The following is a 15286-nucleotide window of genomic DNA, read 5'->3' as shown; positions in this document are numbered from 1 at the left end:
TTATGCATACAAAAAAGGAAACTGTACGTAAAATAAATGGATCAAAGCATTCTTTAAAGTTCTTCCAATTCAAAGACAAACACTTGAATCTCTTCTTCATTCACAGCGCATGCTTTTCCAGGCAACATCATCCTCTGTGTCATGAAGAGTAATTGTTGCAACATTTTTAAAAAGAATATTCCATTATTGTTATATATCTGAATTTTTCTCTCAGCCTCTGGCATGGATTCTGCAAATTTTGATGTCTATGCACAGGCATATGGTAGCTTTTCAGGACTGCCACCTAGCTGACAGTGACTATAAGGTGCATCACGATTTTAGAGGTTTTTAAATGTTGAAAAACAACACAGTATGGCTTAGAATCAAAGAAATATGGTGGTAATTATGGAGTAGTCTATATTATCTACTCATTTCCTCCCTTCCATTCTAGAGATTAATCCCATAGATTCTTCTTTATACAATTGTCCCATTCATTCTTTTTATAATAATATACCATCTTTAGTTTAGGCCTAGGTTGTATTTAGGCTGGTATATATTTTCCTTCAGAAACTTCTTCAGGAAGCCTTCAGGAGTATTTAAAATAGATTTTCAGTCTCATGAAATACAGCTGACCCTATGGAATAATGAATGTATTAGTCAGGGTTCCCTAGAGAAATAGAACCAATAGTATGTGTATGTGTGTGTGTATGTGTATGTATATATAGGGAGATAGGAAGAGATGGAAGTGGGAAAAGAGAGAGAGAATGAATGAAATGAATGTATATGAATTGGGTTATGTCACTGTGATTGAGAAGCCCAAAATTTGCAGGGTAGGTTGGCAAGCTGGAGACCAAAGGAAGAGTTAATGTTACAGCTCAGGTCCAAAGACAACCTGAGGTTGAATTTCCTCTTTCTTGGGGACCTCAATGTGCTTTCTCTTAAGGCCTTCAACTGATTGGATGAGGCCCACCCATATATTAAAGATGTGAAGTGCTGTGGAGAATGCAGCATACGTATACTACACAGCAGCTTATATTATAGCTGTTTAAAGAAGACATTCAAGTGAATGTTTAATCAAATAACAGATAACAGAAGACAACAATAATGTAGGTAGAGACAATATTTAAAATTGCATACCAAGTATATATTATTGTAAGATTTATCTTTTTCATATTCTTAATGAAAGCCAACCTGTCTCTTCAATAGATTGATTGGGAAAAATAAATGAAGCTTTTAAAAAATAATCTGTTAGTACAAGGTCCAACAATGCAATAGTCACCAAAGCCAGTTTAAGACAGAAGCAGATGATAAGGGGCACCTGGGTGGTTCAGTCAGTTAAGCATCTGCCTTTGTCCCTGGTCATGATCTCAGAGGGCCTGGAATCAAGCCCTGCTACAGGCTCCCCACTCAGTGGCGAGTCTGCTTCTCCCTCTTCCTCTGCTCCACCATCTTTGTGCTCTCACTCTCTCTCTTAAATAAATAAATAAATAAATAAATAAATAAATAAATAAATAAATAAAATCTTTTTTAAAAAAGTAGACAATCATTATGCAATATGTTGATTAAAGTTGTTCCAAAGAATACACATTTTTTTCTAGCCAGGCTAATATATATGGATAATTTTGAAAATAGATAAGATTAAAAAATAGTAAACCCAAATCCTATGAGGCACAACTGAATATCAGCTTTGTCGATTTAGTATAATATTTAACTTATAACACCAAAATACATGTTATGGATATATGGTTACATGCATAATGTTATAGATATTTAGGGTCAACTTTCATTCTTTTTTTTTTTTTTAAGATTTATTTATTTATTCATTCAGAGAGAGTGAAGAGAGAGGCAGAGACACAGGCAGAGGGAGAAGCAGGTTCCATGCAGGAAGCCCGATGTGGGACTCGATCCTCGGTCTCCAGGATCACACCCTGGGCTGCAGGCGGCGCTAAACCGCTGCGCCACTGGGGCTGCCCTCAGCTTTCATTCTTGAGTGTATTTATGTTGATACAGTTGTATATCATATATATTTTGGATGAATTCTTGGATATTTGGGTATTTGGGTATTTATTAGATACCTTCTCTAAAAGAAAATGTATATGGTGAAGGCTAGGTGCATTTTTTTCCCTCACAAGAGCACCTAATAAAATGATTAGCATTAGAAAGTATTTATTGCCTTAATTAGAAATGCAATGAAATAATGAAGGGATAAGCAAACTTTTAGACAGCTTTGTGATACACCTTTATAGTATTTACTTACTTCATATAAGAAGGAAAGGTAGAGGCCAAGAAGGAAAGATCAGTTAGAAAATAGTACTATTTGAGAGTATAGCATCTGTGGATATCATATTACTGTGCTCTGGTTAACTTCAGGCACCGCTTCTATTCTGCGTTTCATTATTGTTCATTAAAATAAAGGACAAAGATCTTTCCTTTGCGTTTCCTTTTTTTTTTTCCTCAAAGATTTTATTTATTCATGAGAGACACAGAGAGGGACAGAGAGAGAAGCAGGCTCCATGCAGGGAGCCGGACGTGGGACTCGACCCCAGGTCTCCAGGATCACGCCGTGGGCCAAAGGGGGCGCTAAACCTCTGAGCCACCCAGGCTGCCCTCCTTTGCATTTCCATAAAAGGACTAGTTTCACCTCAAAGATCATGGTGCCAGATAGATACAGTGTTTTTAAATGCCTGGAACGACTTTTGGGAAATATTTTTATTTTAAAAAAAGGCTAAACTTATTGAAATATAGTTGTTTAACTAGTTTTCTTAATACTGGGTCTGTTAGATGAAGGCTGTTGGTATGTTTTTTTTCTTAACAAAGAGTGATCTTATAAATTCACTTTGCACCTATTTTATTTGCACTTTGCAACAAAATAGCCCTATTGTTCTTTCCTTCCTTAAGATCTGATAGTTATACACCTCTTAGTTTAGCTGATGGAAGCATGCAGAACATTACATGAGCTCGACCTGTATATTTTCTTTTTTCTGTATGGATTTTCTAAACTTTGCACGACTCTCAGACCATGGCGTAATTTTAATGGGATTTAATTTAATTTACAGAGATTTGAAAACTGTGACAGATTTACTTGATTCTAGAACTTAATACAATTGAAATTTTTTTTTTTTAAGATTTTATCCATTTATTCATGAGAGTCAGAGAGAGAGGGGGAGGCGGCGCAGAGACACAGGCAGAGGGAGAAGCAGGCTCCTTGCAGGGAGCCCGACGTGGGACTCGATCCCGGGTCTCCAGGATCACACCCTGGGCTAAAGGAAGCGCCAAACTGCTGAGCCACCTGGGCTGCCCACAACTGAAAATTTCTTATTTGAAGTTCAAAACCTCCTAACAAATAATATCCCTCTGATATGGTAGCTCAGCAATTTAGCTCCTATGTTTCAGGCTCTTTGAGATTGAAGAACATGTAAATTAAAAGACATTTTTAAAGCTGCTGCCTGGGAGCCATTTGTCTCCTGGAGGAAACGTACAATGAAGCCTCCTTTTATTCCATTTGAGTTGTGGCATTTTATGCAAGGACATTTTGAGGTAATTCTCTTTCTTTAAACAAAATAAAAGCGGAACCTAAATACATTGTTATTTGTTTATAAACAAAGTTTATAACCAACTTTATATAAGGTTATAAACCAAGTTTAAGCAGAAAAGAAATTTTTTAGTTTCTGTTGCTGAAAATTTGGGGGATGTGTTATCTTTCTCTCTTCTTTATGTGACTGCATCCTTAGGTTTTGTGTAGGTGTGAGCAAGTGTGTATTCTCTCATATTCGAATCCAGCTCAAAAGAGAACTATATTCTTTAAGAATCTGAAAATGAGTTCGGGGCTTGATTCTTGCTGGTCTTGGTTGGATCCTGTGTTCATCTCTGAACCAATTCCATGCCCAACGAGATGGGATTTCACAGTTATTTTAGATCTAAGTCATTTGTCCAGCCTTGGACCCAGGATCAGCATCAACCCCATCTAAAGCACATAGATTGATGGGGGATGGTGCTTTACCAGCAAATATCCAGATTACTGTTCACAGAAAATGGGTAAGTGTAGGCTGTGGCAAAAATGATAAATGTCCAAAGGCATTGTGCTCATGACTTTGCATTTAGGCTGGTATATCTTTTTCAGAAACCAAAACAATAATTTCTATTGGAATAAGATGTCCATTATAATGCACATTTAGATGGTGGTAACAGAAAATTAAAATAATAATGCCTTAACAAGATGGAGGTTTATCTGTGGATGTAGGCAGTCCAAGACTGACGTATCATTTCCATAATAAAACCAGTGTCTTTTTGAATTGCTGTAGCTCCTGCAATCACATTTACATTCCAGGCTGGAAGGAGGTGGGGGGAAAGCAAGTAAATGAGTATCTGTCAGTTGTCTATCTTGCTGCTCAACAACTTCCACTTATATCTCATTAACTAGGATTTGGTCACATAGCCAGATATACTTGTAAAGAAGTCTAGGAAATGTGGTTATTCAGATTGACACAATGCCACCCATAACAACCCAGTAAGTATTTTGTTAGTAAGGAAGAATTAGTGAATGGCTAGTGTTCTTTTGACATGTGTTAACTTATTAACTGATATGGATGACAATGGGGGCTTATTCAACAACCCAATGAATTTTATATATTTTAGATTTAAAACTCATTTTAGAAGTAGGTAGAAATAAAAATAATAAAACTACTTATACTCTAAAATTGGTAACAAAGTATGCATTGAATTGGTATCAAATAAGAAGGTTAAAGGAAGAGTTAAAGATGGTTCTGATTGGGGTGCCTGGGTGGTTAAGCCAGTTAAGCATCTGCTTGGGCTCAGGTCATGATCTCAGGGCTGTGGGTGCTTCTCCCTCTCCTTCTGCCCCTCCCCCAGTAGGTTCTCTTTCTCTCTCAAATAAATAAATAAATAAATAAATAAATAAATAATCTTAAAAAAAAAAAAAAAAAAAGATGATTCTGGGGCAGCCTGGGTGGCTCAGCAGTGTAGTGCCGCCTTCAGTCCAGGGCCTGATCCTGGAGACCCAGGATGGAGTCCCGTGTTGGGCTCCCTGCTTGGAGCCTGCTTCTCCCTCTGCCTGTGTCTCTGCCTCTCTCTCTCTCTCTCCCTCTTTGTGTTTCTCATGAATAAATAAATTTAAAAATTAAAAAAAAAAGATGATTCTGATTTATCTGTCTCTTGGATGTTTGGCTATAGTGATGTCCTCTGCCAAGATAAGGAACAAAAGAGGAGGTACCAGGTTTTCAGTGGAAGTTAAAGAGTTAAGTTTCGGACATTTAAAACTATAAATGTTGCTATCAGATGACATTTGGATGATGTCATTTGTTCACCAGCTAAGCAGCTGCACATTTTGATATCTATTGTGCATTTTCTGGCAGAGAACAGAGAACTGGATATTTTAGAAATTTTCCGCTTCCCTTAGTCCCTTCTTTCACCTTGTGATCTATGTTACTGCAAGTTAAGGAGAGCTGGGTCCACAGGACCACAGTTCTAACTCCATAGCTTAGAACAAGAGAAATGTTGATGTAGTGAAACATAAGTTGGGTGTTTTGAGGATGTGATGTTCAACTGTCAATAAAAAGTGAGACTTTCATTAGGCTACTGGAGAATTAGATAGAACCTCAGTATTACATTCTGAGGAAACGTACCTTTTGATTCTACTTAACTATTTGATGGCTACATTATGAAATCACCTTGTCTTTTGTCACTTTATTAGCTGAATTATAGATGTTACCTTTCCGAACTTTATTTAGTTCAACATTTACTGAATAAGCTTTTTGCGCTTTTCATTATGCTAAGTATTGAAAATAAAACAACTATTAATAATGCCTTCAAGATATGCTCTGTTACATTTCCTATTTATCAGTTTCTATTTTTTCGTGTCATAGTAGGCTAAATTTCAAAGATAAGACATTCCACATAGTTTAGTGGGCATTTTATTATGGCTGTTGTAACTTAACCAAAAAACATTGAAGAAATACTAAGCAGGGTAAGGCAATTTGAAAAACAAGCAGTACATTAGTGGGAACAACTATTGCTCAAAGTCAATATTAATTGTAACTAGAATGAATAAATAGTTCTTCTGTTTATTCTTATATAATGTCACACTTGGCCTTCTTTCAGGTTTTTAGAAGTGGTTGATCAAATGGTTATTTTCAGGTCGAAAACACTGCAGATCTAGCTTTTGGGAATATACCCAGTCTGAGAAAGGGATACAAAAGTTTCTGTGTTCAGGGAGTAAGTAGATTCTCTGAAAACCTTTTTAATTTGTACACACAATGAGTGGTGCCAATGTATTATTGTTAGGGCAGTTGTTTGGGTGATGTCATTTGTTCACCAGTCAGGCAGCTGGGCATTTTGAAAATCTATTGTAATTTCTTGGCAGAGAACACAAAAATAGGAGTAGTTAGCTTTGGAGCAGACCTTTCTGTGTTTAATTAAAACAATTTTATTTATAAAAGTGGAGGTTTTCCTTATTTACAATCTCTAATTCTGTTGTGTTATTTTCTATTTTTTTTCTCTCTATCCTTTTCTGCAAATATAAAACTGAAATCATCTTACCCCTCAAAATGACTCTTCTTTCTGCAGGCATTCTCTTGATGAATGAACCACCCAGTTCCTACAAGTCGTCTGAGATTATTTTCCTTTATTGATTACCAACTTCTTATTCTGTAGTAGCAGTATTCTTTTGCCCTGTGTCTATTGCTTCTATCTGTGATCAAGCTCATACCATCTCTCTTCTGGACTTTTGTAACACCCTCTTAGGACCCTATCACCATTCTTCTCTCTCTTCCATCCAGCTCATGATTACTGTCAGCATAATCTATTAATAAGAAAGTTGGATTGTGTTACTCCTCTTTAAGCTCTTCAGTGACTCCACATTACTTGTGAGTCAGGATCAGACCTAAGTTTCCAACAGTGTAACTTAGAACACAATACTTCCAAAAAAAGTACACTGATTCAAATAAAAGAATCTTGACTGTTTTATTTTACTGTTTTAGAAGGCTAAACCATGATAAGAGTATATATTCATTCTTTATGTTAAGAATGACATCTTTGGTGCTCTTTCTCTGTAGAATAGGCCTGGCTGTTGCATCCTCCTCCTTTCTCTCAAGAGGTGTCAGAGTTAGTGTTTATCATCCCCATGTAGTTCTTTACACTTTTATTTTATATGTGTTAATTCCTAAGTGATCCTCTCTCTCTCTCAATGTATACCATATGTTATTATTTTATGTAATTTTAAACTTTATATGAATAATACACTTCTGTTTGTATTCCTCAACTTTTTTATCTGCATTATTTGTGTGATTCATCATGTAGTTCTAGTTCATTTATTTTTACTTGTGTATAGTACTTTCACTGCGTGTGTGTACCAACAATGTACACAATGTACAGTGTTGATGTTCATCTGCAACTCTTCTTCCCTCTGGAGTCCCCCCCCCCCCCATTTTTCAGCTATGACCTTTTCAGATCAACTTATTATGCTCCTGGCCCAATGCTTTGGAGGAGAGGGTATATTGTTAATCTTTGTGGTTGCTGTTAATCCTTATATGTTTAATGATTTTTGATAGATTATCTTTAAAATGGATGTCTTATTTGATCAACATTGGTAGCTGGTTTGGGCTCAAACAAAGGGTATAAACTGTTTTTCTAGATTAATGAAACCACATCTTACATAGCAGGGCTGTTTCCAGTAAATGAGATCCTTTGTAGCAAATGTCTTCCTTTCTAGCTGCTCAGAGTCCTGCTTGGCAAATACTTTCTCCTGCACTTTTTCCTGGTCAGGTGATTCTACTTTAGAAGACTAGTGGGGAGGGAATAGACTCCAGTAGACTGTAGCAGTGTTGTCCTCCACTTTCCTGGAGTTTGCCCATGCTACCAGCTGTTGGCTCTCTAGTCCAGTGGTTCTCAAACTTTAGCCTCCATCAGAATCACCTGGAGGGCTTGTCAGTTGTTGGGCCTCACCCCCGAATTTGATTAAAAAATTTCGGGGGTGAGCGCAAGAATGTGCATTTCTAATAAGTTTGCAGGTGTTGCTGATACAGCTGTTGCTGAGACCATATTTTGAGAATCACTACTCTAGGCCAACATTTCCTAATCTTTATTTTATTTTATTATTTGACTCATGGGGCCCTATAACATTAATATGCAATTTCACATCACTTATATGAATTTTAAAATCATTTTATAATTTTGTAATTTTCACATGTTACACAGATGGACAATAAGTTAAAAAAATTGTGTCAGTATAGTATTAAACACTGTGGTCATTTAGAGCCTCACTACTTGAAGTATGAGCTGTGGACTAGCATACCTGGGAACCTGTTAGAAATGCAGACTCACAGGCCCCCTCACCAGAACTAATGAATCAATCTGAGTTTCAATGACATTCCTAGATGATTAGCATGCACATTAAGTTTGAGAAGCCCCTGGTCTAAAGCTCACATTAAATCCATTCCTGATAACATCAAAACATTTTAGATTTTAATGTTTAAACCTTGGCACATGTTTCACTTACTTTCATTTTCTTACTTGTACATAAGAAAAAGCACTAAATTTTTGAAAATAAAAATATCAAATTTGGTTTGGGGACCAAGTGCTAAAATTTAATGATGTGTTATAGCACAAAAATAGACACAATTGTAATCATGACCTGATGTCTGGTAATATAACTATTTCACACACAAAAAAACAACTGCTTCATTTTGATATTTTCATGAAGTAATGGATTTCTGACTGCTACTTGGAATAACCTCTCTCCAATAACACACTATGTGTGTGGAGAGTGTTTTTTCCCCATAGTAAAAGCTTAATTTGGTATAATTTTAGCTACATTTATTATCTTCCAATTATTTTGAAGTAGTAGAAACATCTTTCATCAAATAGTTTCAGTATAGAAATGCAGAGAGCATTATTTTGAGGTGACTTGCAGAACTATCATTTAAAAAATTTCTAATATCTTGTGTTTCAATATCATTGTTCATTATACCTGTTCATTATATTTAGGTAACTATGGGGTTAATAATAACAGAGCATCTTCTATGGTTGTGAAGATCAGAGTTTTATATGTAAAAAACCTAGATGAAAAACAAAACAAAACAAAACAAAAAAAACCCTAGATGAATGCCTGGGCACATAGCATGTTTTATGTTAAGTGACTGCATCAACCTCATCCTTCTCCTTTTCTTCCTTGTCTTCTTCCTTTTCCTCATCAGCGTAATTATAATTCTTAACAGCTAAGGAGAGAGAAGTTTAATTATCTGTTGTATAAAATCAAGGGACAGACTGGGCCCAGTGCAAGTCTCAGCAAACTTTTTTTTTTTTTTTTTTCAATCAGAGAATACTACTATAAAGTGGAGCTATGGAAAACTAGAAAATCGTGTCTAGGGGTAGGTGGCAAGGTTCAAATAGGGAATAATTAATTGGTTGGAGTCTGTTATGAGTGATGGTTGTTAGTGTTACTGGCTTTCATTCCTTCATGAGGTGGGGGGGAGGGACAGAGGGAGAGAGAGAATCTTAAGCAGGCTCTATACCCAGTGTGGAGCCCTACACAGGGCTCAGTCTCATCCTTGAGATCATGACCTGAGTCAAAATCATGAGTCAGACATTTGACTGACTGAGCCTCCCAGGTGCCCTCTGGCTTTCATTCCTATTGGTCATATAGAATGATTGTACTTCCTAACTCTTGTTGGCAGGGGTCATGTGACTTATTCAGGCCATTGACCTGTGAGTAGAAATTTTGTGTCATTAGTTGCATATACAAGATCCTCCAAAACCCTTTCCCTCTGCCACAGTGACTCGTTTTACGATAATGGCTGCTCTAACAGCCTGGGTCCTCCTGTGTGACTATGAAATGCAGAACACCCCTGCCAGTCTTTGGTTGATATGCAGCATGATTAAGAAATAGACCTTAGGTATTTAAGCTCCTGAGATTTGGGGGATGTTTATTCTTGTCTTGAAATGTAGCTTGTCCTGACTAACAGAGATTCTTCTTGATGGGTTTTGAGAACTGAAAACTCATACAATAGGATATCAAATATGGAAGGGGGATGTCAAAAACTATGATGCTAAGAAACAAGAACCAAAGAGAATCATCAGCAATGTGTGAAAATCTAATGTCAGTACTGGGGACACAAAGTATATGGAGAGGTTGGGATCTCCCTGCCCCTCCTCTCTCCCTGTCCACCAGAAGAGTGATATACTATCAAAAGTATATAAAACTAGTTATATACACTGTGAAACCTGAGTGTTCTCCTTATCAGTGTGAAAAAAAAGTAAATGTAGATTAAAATCAATGTAGAAGATAGATATCTAGGAACACCAGGATTTAGGAAAAAGAACCATATTGGAGGGCTTTAAGATTGTTGAGTACCACAGAAATGCTGTTTCCCCATTCCCTCCCCATCACACGTGTTCACGTCCTCACATACTTCCATGCATATATATGTACACATGCATCAGATTTTAATCAACTCCACTTGTGAGGACAAGTCATTACCCTTCTTGAAATATCACCTTCCCAATGAGGCCTATCTGGATACAATATTTAAAACTGCAACCCTTCTCCTTCCTTTCTCCCCACATTCTTGATCTTCTAACCAGTTGTGCTTCCTCCCTTCAGAGTACTTAGCATTTTCTGTAGTTTACTTAATATGTCTGCTGTTATTGTTTGCCCCACACTAGAATGCAAGCACCACAAAGAAAGAAAAATTTTTATCTGTTTTGTCACTGAGAACAGATGCTGATACATAACGGTATTTTTGAATTACAGTATCTTCAGGAAGGAAAAGACAGGAAGACAGAGTCTGGACATGGATATCTGCCTTGATGTTCTAAGAAGATAGATTAAATCTGATGCAACTTTGTGATCTCAACCACATTTTAAACCACAGCTTGATTCTCTTGTTCTCATTCCTTAGCTTTTAAAGGGAATGAGAGCAAGCAAAATTAAGCTTCTTTGTGAAATCTTCAATATGTCCTATTTAAAGACTGAATTTTGATGGTAGCATACAAAGTAGGATATGTCATGGAATTTAGAGATAAGCCACTTCATTGTCACCTATTAGGTGTAACTTTGGGCAAGTTACTTAGCCATGAAATCTAAATTTTCCTATATATAAAATTGGAATAAAACATATTGGGGCATTTATTGAGTGGACTAAATACAAAGTTATGTGAAAATGCCTAGTACATAGTAGGTACTAGTTTCTATTTCTTTCTCCTTCCCTCTCCTCACCATAAAAATGGCTTTTATTAAATTTTTACTTAAATTATTTTACGTATTTTCACCTTAACACTAATTTTGGTTTCCACTGACCTTTAATAAAGATTATTTTATTTTATTTAAAAAACTTTTATTTAAATTCAATTTGCCAACATACAGCATAACACTCAGTACTCATTTTAGTAATCAATGGTAAGCTAAAATTTCACCAATATGTACGAAGAACCCATTCTATATAGTATTCACTAAGGCATGGATTTCTGGGATTTGTTGGGAAGGTATGAGTTTCTCTCAGGTGATTTACACAAAAGATGTCTTGTGTTCCTGTTTCAAAAATACCACCAATGCTTTCTTCATTGGTTGGCATTTTAGACTAAGTCTGGGAAAAACCAATTTCTTCCTTATGCACATTGAGAAATTAAGTTGTCTATCTGGTAAGTCTGTCTTATAAAGGATAAGAATTCAAATTAACCTCTTGTTCAGTGCCCTTTTTACCATATTATACTTTCATCTAAATGAAATACAAAGTTTGGGGTGCCTGGGTGTCAGTTGAGCATCCGACTCTTGATTTGGGCTCAAGTCATGATTTCAATGTGGTGAGATCGAGCGCCATGTGGGGTTCCCTGCTCAGTGGGGAGACTGCTTCTCTCCTTGTGCCTCCCACACCTGCTGATGTGCACACATGCTCTCTATCAAATAAATAAATACATCTTTAAGGAAAACAAATGAAATACAAAGTTTGATGGGTTTTGTTATTAACATAGTAATATTGAAACAAACTTTTATCACATGTATTTTACTTTTTAAATAGGCAATACATGCACTAAAGGTTGTACATAAAAGTAAGTCTCTATGTGCTGTCCACAGCTGCAATAGGCCGCCACTACTCTATGCCTGTGTTCCACATATGCTTCTGTTATTTTACCCAAATGTAAGCTTTTATGTACTTTGCTTTTTTCACTTAAAAATGTGAAAGTGTTCTGTAAATGATACGTATTTGCTTCTCAGAGCTCCGTGACCACCTCTGGTTGCTCTCATCTGGCATCATGAACAAGTGCTTATTTAGCATTATGTCAGGAAATATTCTAAGCTCTGGGAGCAGGGGAGTGAACAAGAGAGAAGGAAACCACATGTCTTCACACACTTACCTTCAGAGTTTGTGGTTGGTGATATGATAGGTACAAATAATGGTCTCTGTGATAGACTAGAAGAGGGAGAAATTAATTTCTTCAGTCATAGTCAGAGGAGGCTGTAGGGGAAAAGTGGAAATTTATTTGGATTTTACATGATGGGTTGTAATCCAAAGGGAAGAATGGGGAAGAAAGAGCACTCCAACACAAATGTATCGGAATTAGAATTTTTTTTTTTTTGTTTTAGTCCTATGTATCTATTGTTTTGCATGGTAGCACTGGAGCCTCTACATTTAAGGTTCGCATTTGCTTGGCATTTTGGGAAATTGATTCCTTTTGGAAATGGCTTATTTGCAAAATAAAATTGCTTATTGTCTTAATTTCTGCTGATATTCTAATTCCTCCCCGGACCCTCCAATTTGTTTACTTGAACTAGAAATGAAGATTTAATGGGTGCTTTTCACCTAAATATTTGGCCTCTTTTTATATAGGTTCCAAAGTTTTTTCCTTTGTTTTATTTGTTTCTGATAAGTGTATAACTAACTATTATTTGCTTCAGGGTCATTAGAACAGAGTTTGTTAGTCTAGGCTGCATGATACAGTCATGTGGAGAACTTAAAGTATGGCCGATACCTGGGCCCCACCGGGGCCTAAGGTGTGACCTGGTTTCCAGGATTTTCAGAAGTTCCTTAAGTGATTTATTTTGCAGCTGAGGTTAAGAAACCTTTGGCTCCAAGTATTTCGGAGGTAACTGAAACATGCTGTGTACTTCTGAAAAGTAGGTAACTACGGCTCATTTGAGTGGTGTGATCAGTCTGTCGTCTCCTATCTCTTACTAAGAATAAAGTGAAATGATTAGAATTCACTGGTAGAATGAAGTTCTTGAGTTTGTTAAAGCACTCTTACTGTTATTCACCAGAACATAAGTGCAATTAAGTAGTAAGGCATATGTATGAAAAGACTAAATTTAAGGCCTTTAAATTACTGTGCGGTGGGAGAAGAGGTAACAGTGCTTGTTTTGAGGTCTACACTAATCAGAGTAGTTAGGCACTTTATTTAAGTCAGAAATTAACAAATCTCTTTTTAGAGCCTGTGACGGTTACTAACGTAGTGTCAGTATAGTTAGGCAGACCTTGTCTCACACTCCTGTTGACTTTGTCACCTACTTTCAATGTAACACGTACTCTGTTACCATAAGGGGATCTTTGTTTACTCCGGTAACAAGGTGTTGGACAAGGACTTGTAAACCTACATAGTTACCTCCCTGAGGTATCACAGAGCTTCCAGAAAGAAATCACGCTGAACTTTAGACCATTCCTTTCTTTTATTCTGAAAGGTAATCCAGTCTATTTCCAGCTTGGAATTGGGAGCTGAGATCAGTCTAGGGATATTCACTGTGATTTCACTGTTTGGTCTGAAGTATTGTGATTTCCCACAATACACCCATATCTTGCAGTTTGTACTGCAATTGAGTTGCCAAGATTTTTTTGTTTTTTGTTTTTTACATCTTTATAGTGTATTAGCACAGTGTCTGAAAATAGTGGGGCTTTGTGAATAGTATGAACAATCGGACAGAACAGGGTTCAGAGCCTAGGTTTTCTATTTATAAACTGTTACCTTGATTTATTTAACTTAGAAAGCCTTAATTTCCATATCTGGAAAACTTCAGAAATGGTATCTAAACTAACGAGATAAGATATTTTAGATTCTTAACAGTGCCTGCCCACAGTTGGTCTATAATAAATAAGAGTTCCTAGTTTTTATATTGAATTGTTCTAGATAATTATTTTAGTTTAATTGGTACCTGAGAACAAACTACGTTCTAAATTTTCTTTAATAATGAATCTTTTTTTTTAATCTTTTTTTTTTTAAAGATTTTATTTATTTATTCATGAGGGACACAGAGAGAGAGGCAGAGATGTATGCAGGGAGCCTGATGCGGGACTTGATCATGCACTGAGCCAAAGGCAGACACTCAATCACTGAGCCACCTAGGCGTCCCTTTAATAATGAATCTTATTATTAAAAATGACTATTGGATGTGATGTATATGAGTCACATTTTATGTAGCTGAATTTCTGATAAACCTGATAATCTCCTGATAAAGATATTAATCCCATACCTTTATCATGATAGGTTATATAATTTTTCATTGTGTTTAGAGACATATTACAAGAATTCAAAGATTCTTACAATGTGAAGGGAGAAATTAGAAAGTTGATAGTGTAGATTGGGCAGTGTAGTGTAGTCAGGGCATGAATACCTAGGTTCATACATACCGAGTGAAAATATAGGTGTCATGTAGGCCATGCTAAGGTGTAGCCAAATCAAATTAGTTCATTAAAAAATGTTTATTGCATTCCTGTGTGTGCCCAAATAAGGTCATGGTAATAAAGACTCCTTGTTTTCTGCCTTTCAAAATTGTTTTTATTTTTTAAGTCACAATTCAAATGTGGTCTGCTTTATGCAGTTGTCACCTTCCTCCCCATCAACCACTGCCCCTCTTCCTTAATGAGGAATCCCTTTTCTCTGTATTCTGTTGGTATGTGATGTCTGTCCTGACACATTGTTTCATATTAAAAGTAATGCTGCCCCTAAGTTTCAGACCTTGGGTTGAAAGTTGTGTGGGTTCATAGTTAAGGGCACTGCCATTGACATCAGAGAGATGTTAATTTTAATCTCCACTTTGTCATGCTTTGTGTAAAGATCTGTCCTTTTTGAGATCAATTTACTTAACTGAAGAGAGGGATAAAAGCTTCTACCTCATGGTTTTGTTGGAAGATTAAGTGGCTTAAGTGACTACAATAGGGAGCAATAGTAAGTGTTCAATAGATGGTAGTGAATGTGGTTATTATTATTGTTTTTGTATGGCATGTTATTTATTGTGTGTAAATATGGTATAACTTAAATAAAACCTTCCAGACTGTGCACTTTTTAGGACAGGGAACTATCACTTGGC

The 15286-nt window shown here is 36.4% G+C and overlaps 1 protein-coding gene across 7 annotated transcripts in view; it reads left to right on the top strand.

Moving 5' to 3' along the window:
- Positions 1-15286, top strand: part of TTLL7 (tubulin tyrosine ligase like 7) — a 153399-nt gene that overhangs the window by 40866 nt on the left and 97247 nt on the right. The gene's annotated exons all lie outside the window — the stretch shown is intronic.

The sequence above is a fragment of the Canis lupus genome, chromosome 8, assembly GCF_048164855.1.
Source record: "Canis lupus baileyi chromosome 8, mCanLup2.hap1, whole genome shotgun sequence".
In the NCBI taxonomy this organism is placed as follows: Eukaryota; Metazoa; Chordata; class Mammalia; order Carnivora; family Canidae; genus Canis; species Canis lupus.
This window is presented reverse-complemented; position numbering and strand designations above follow the sequence as displayed.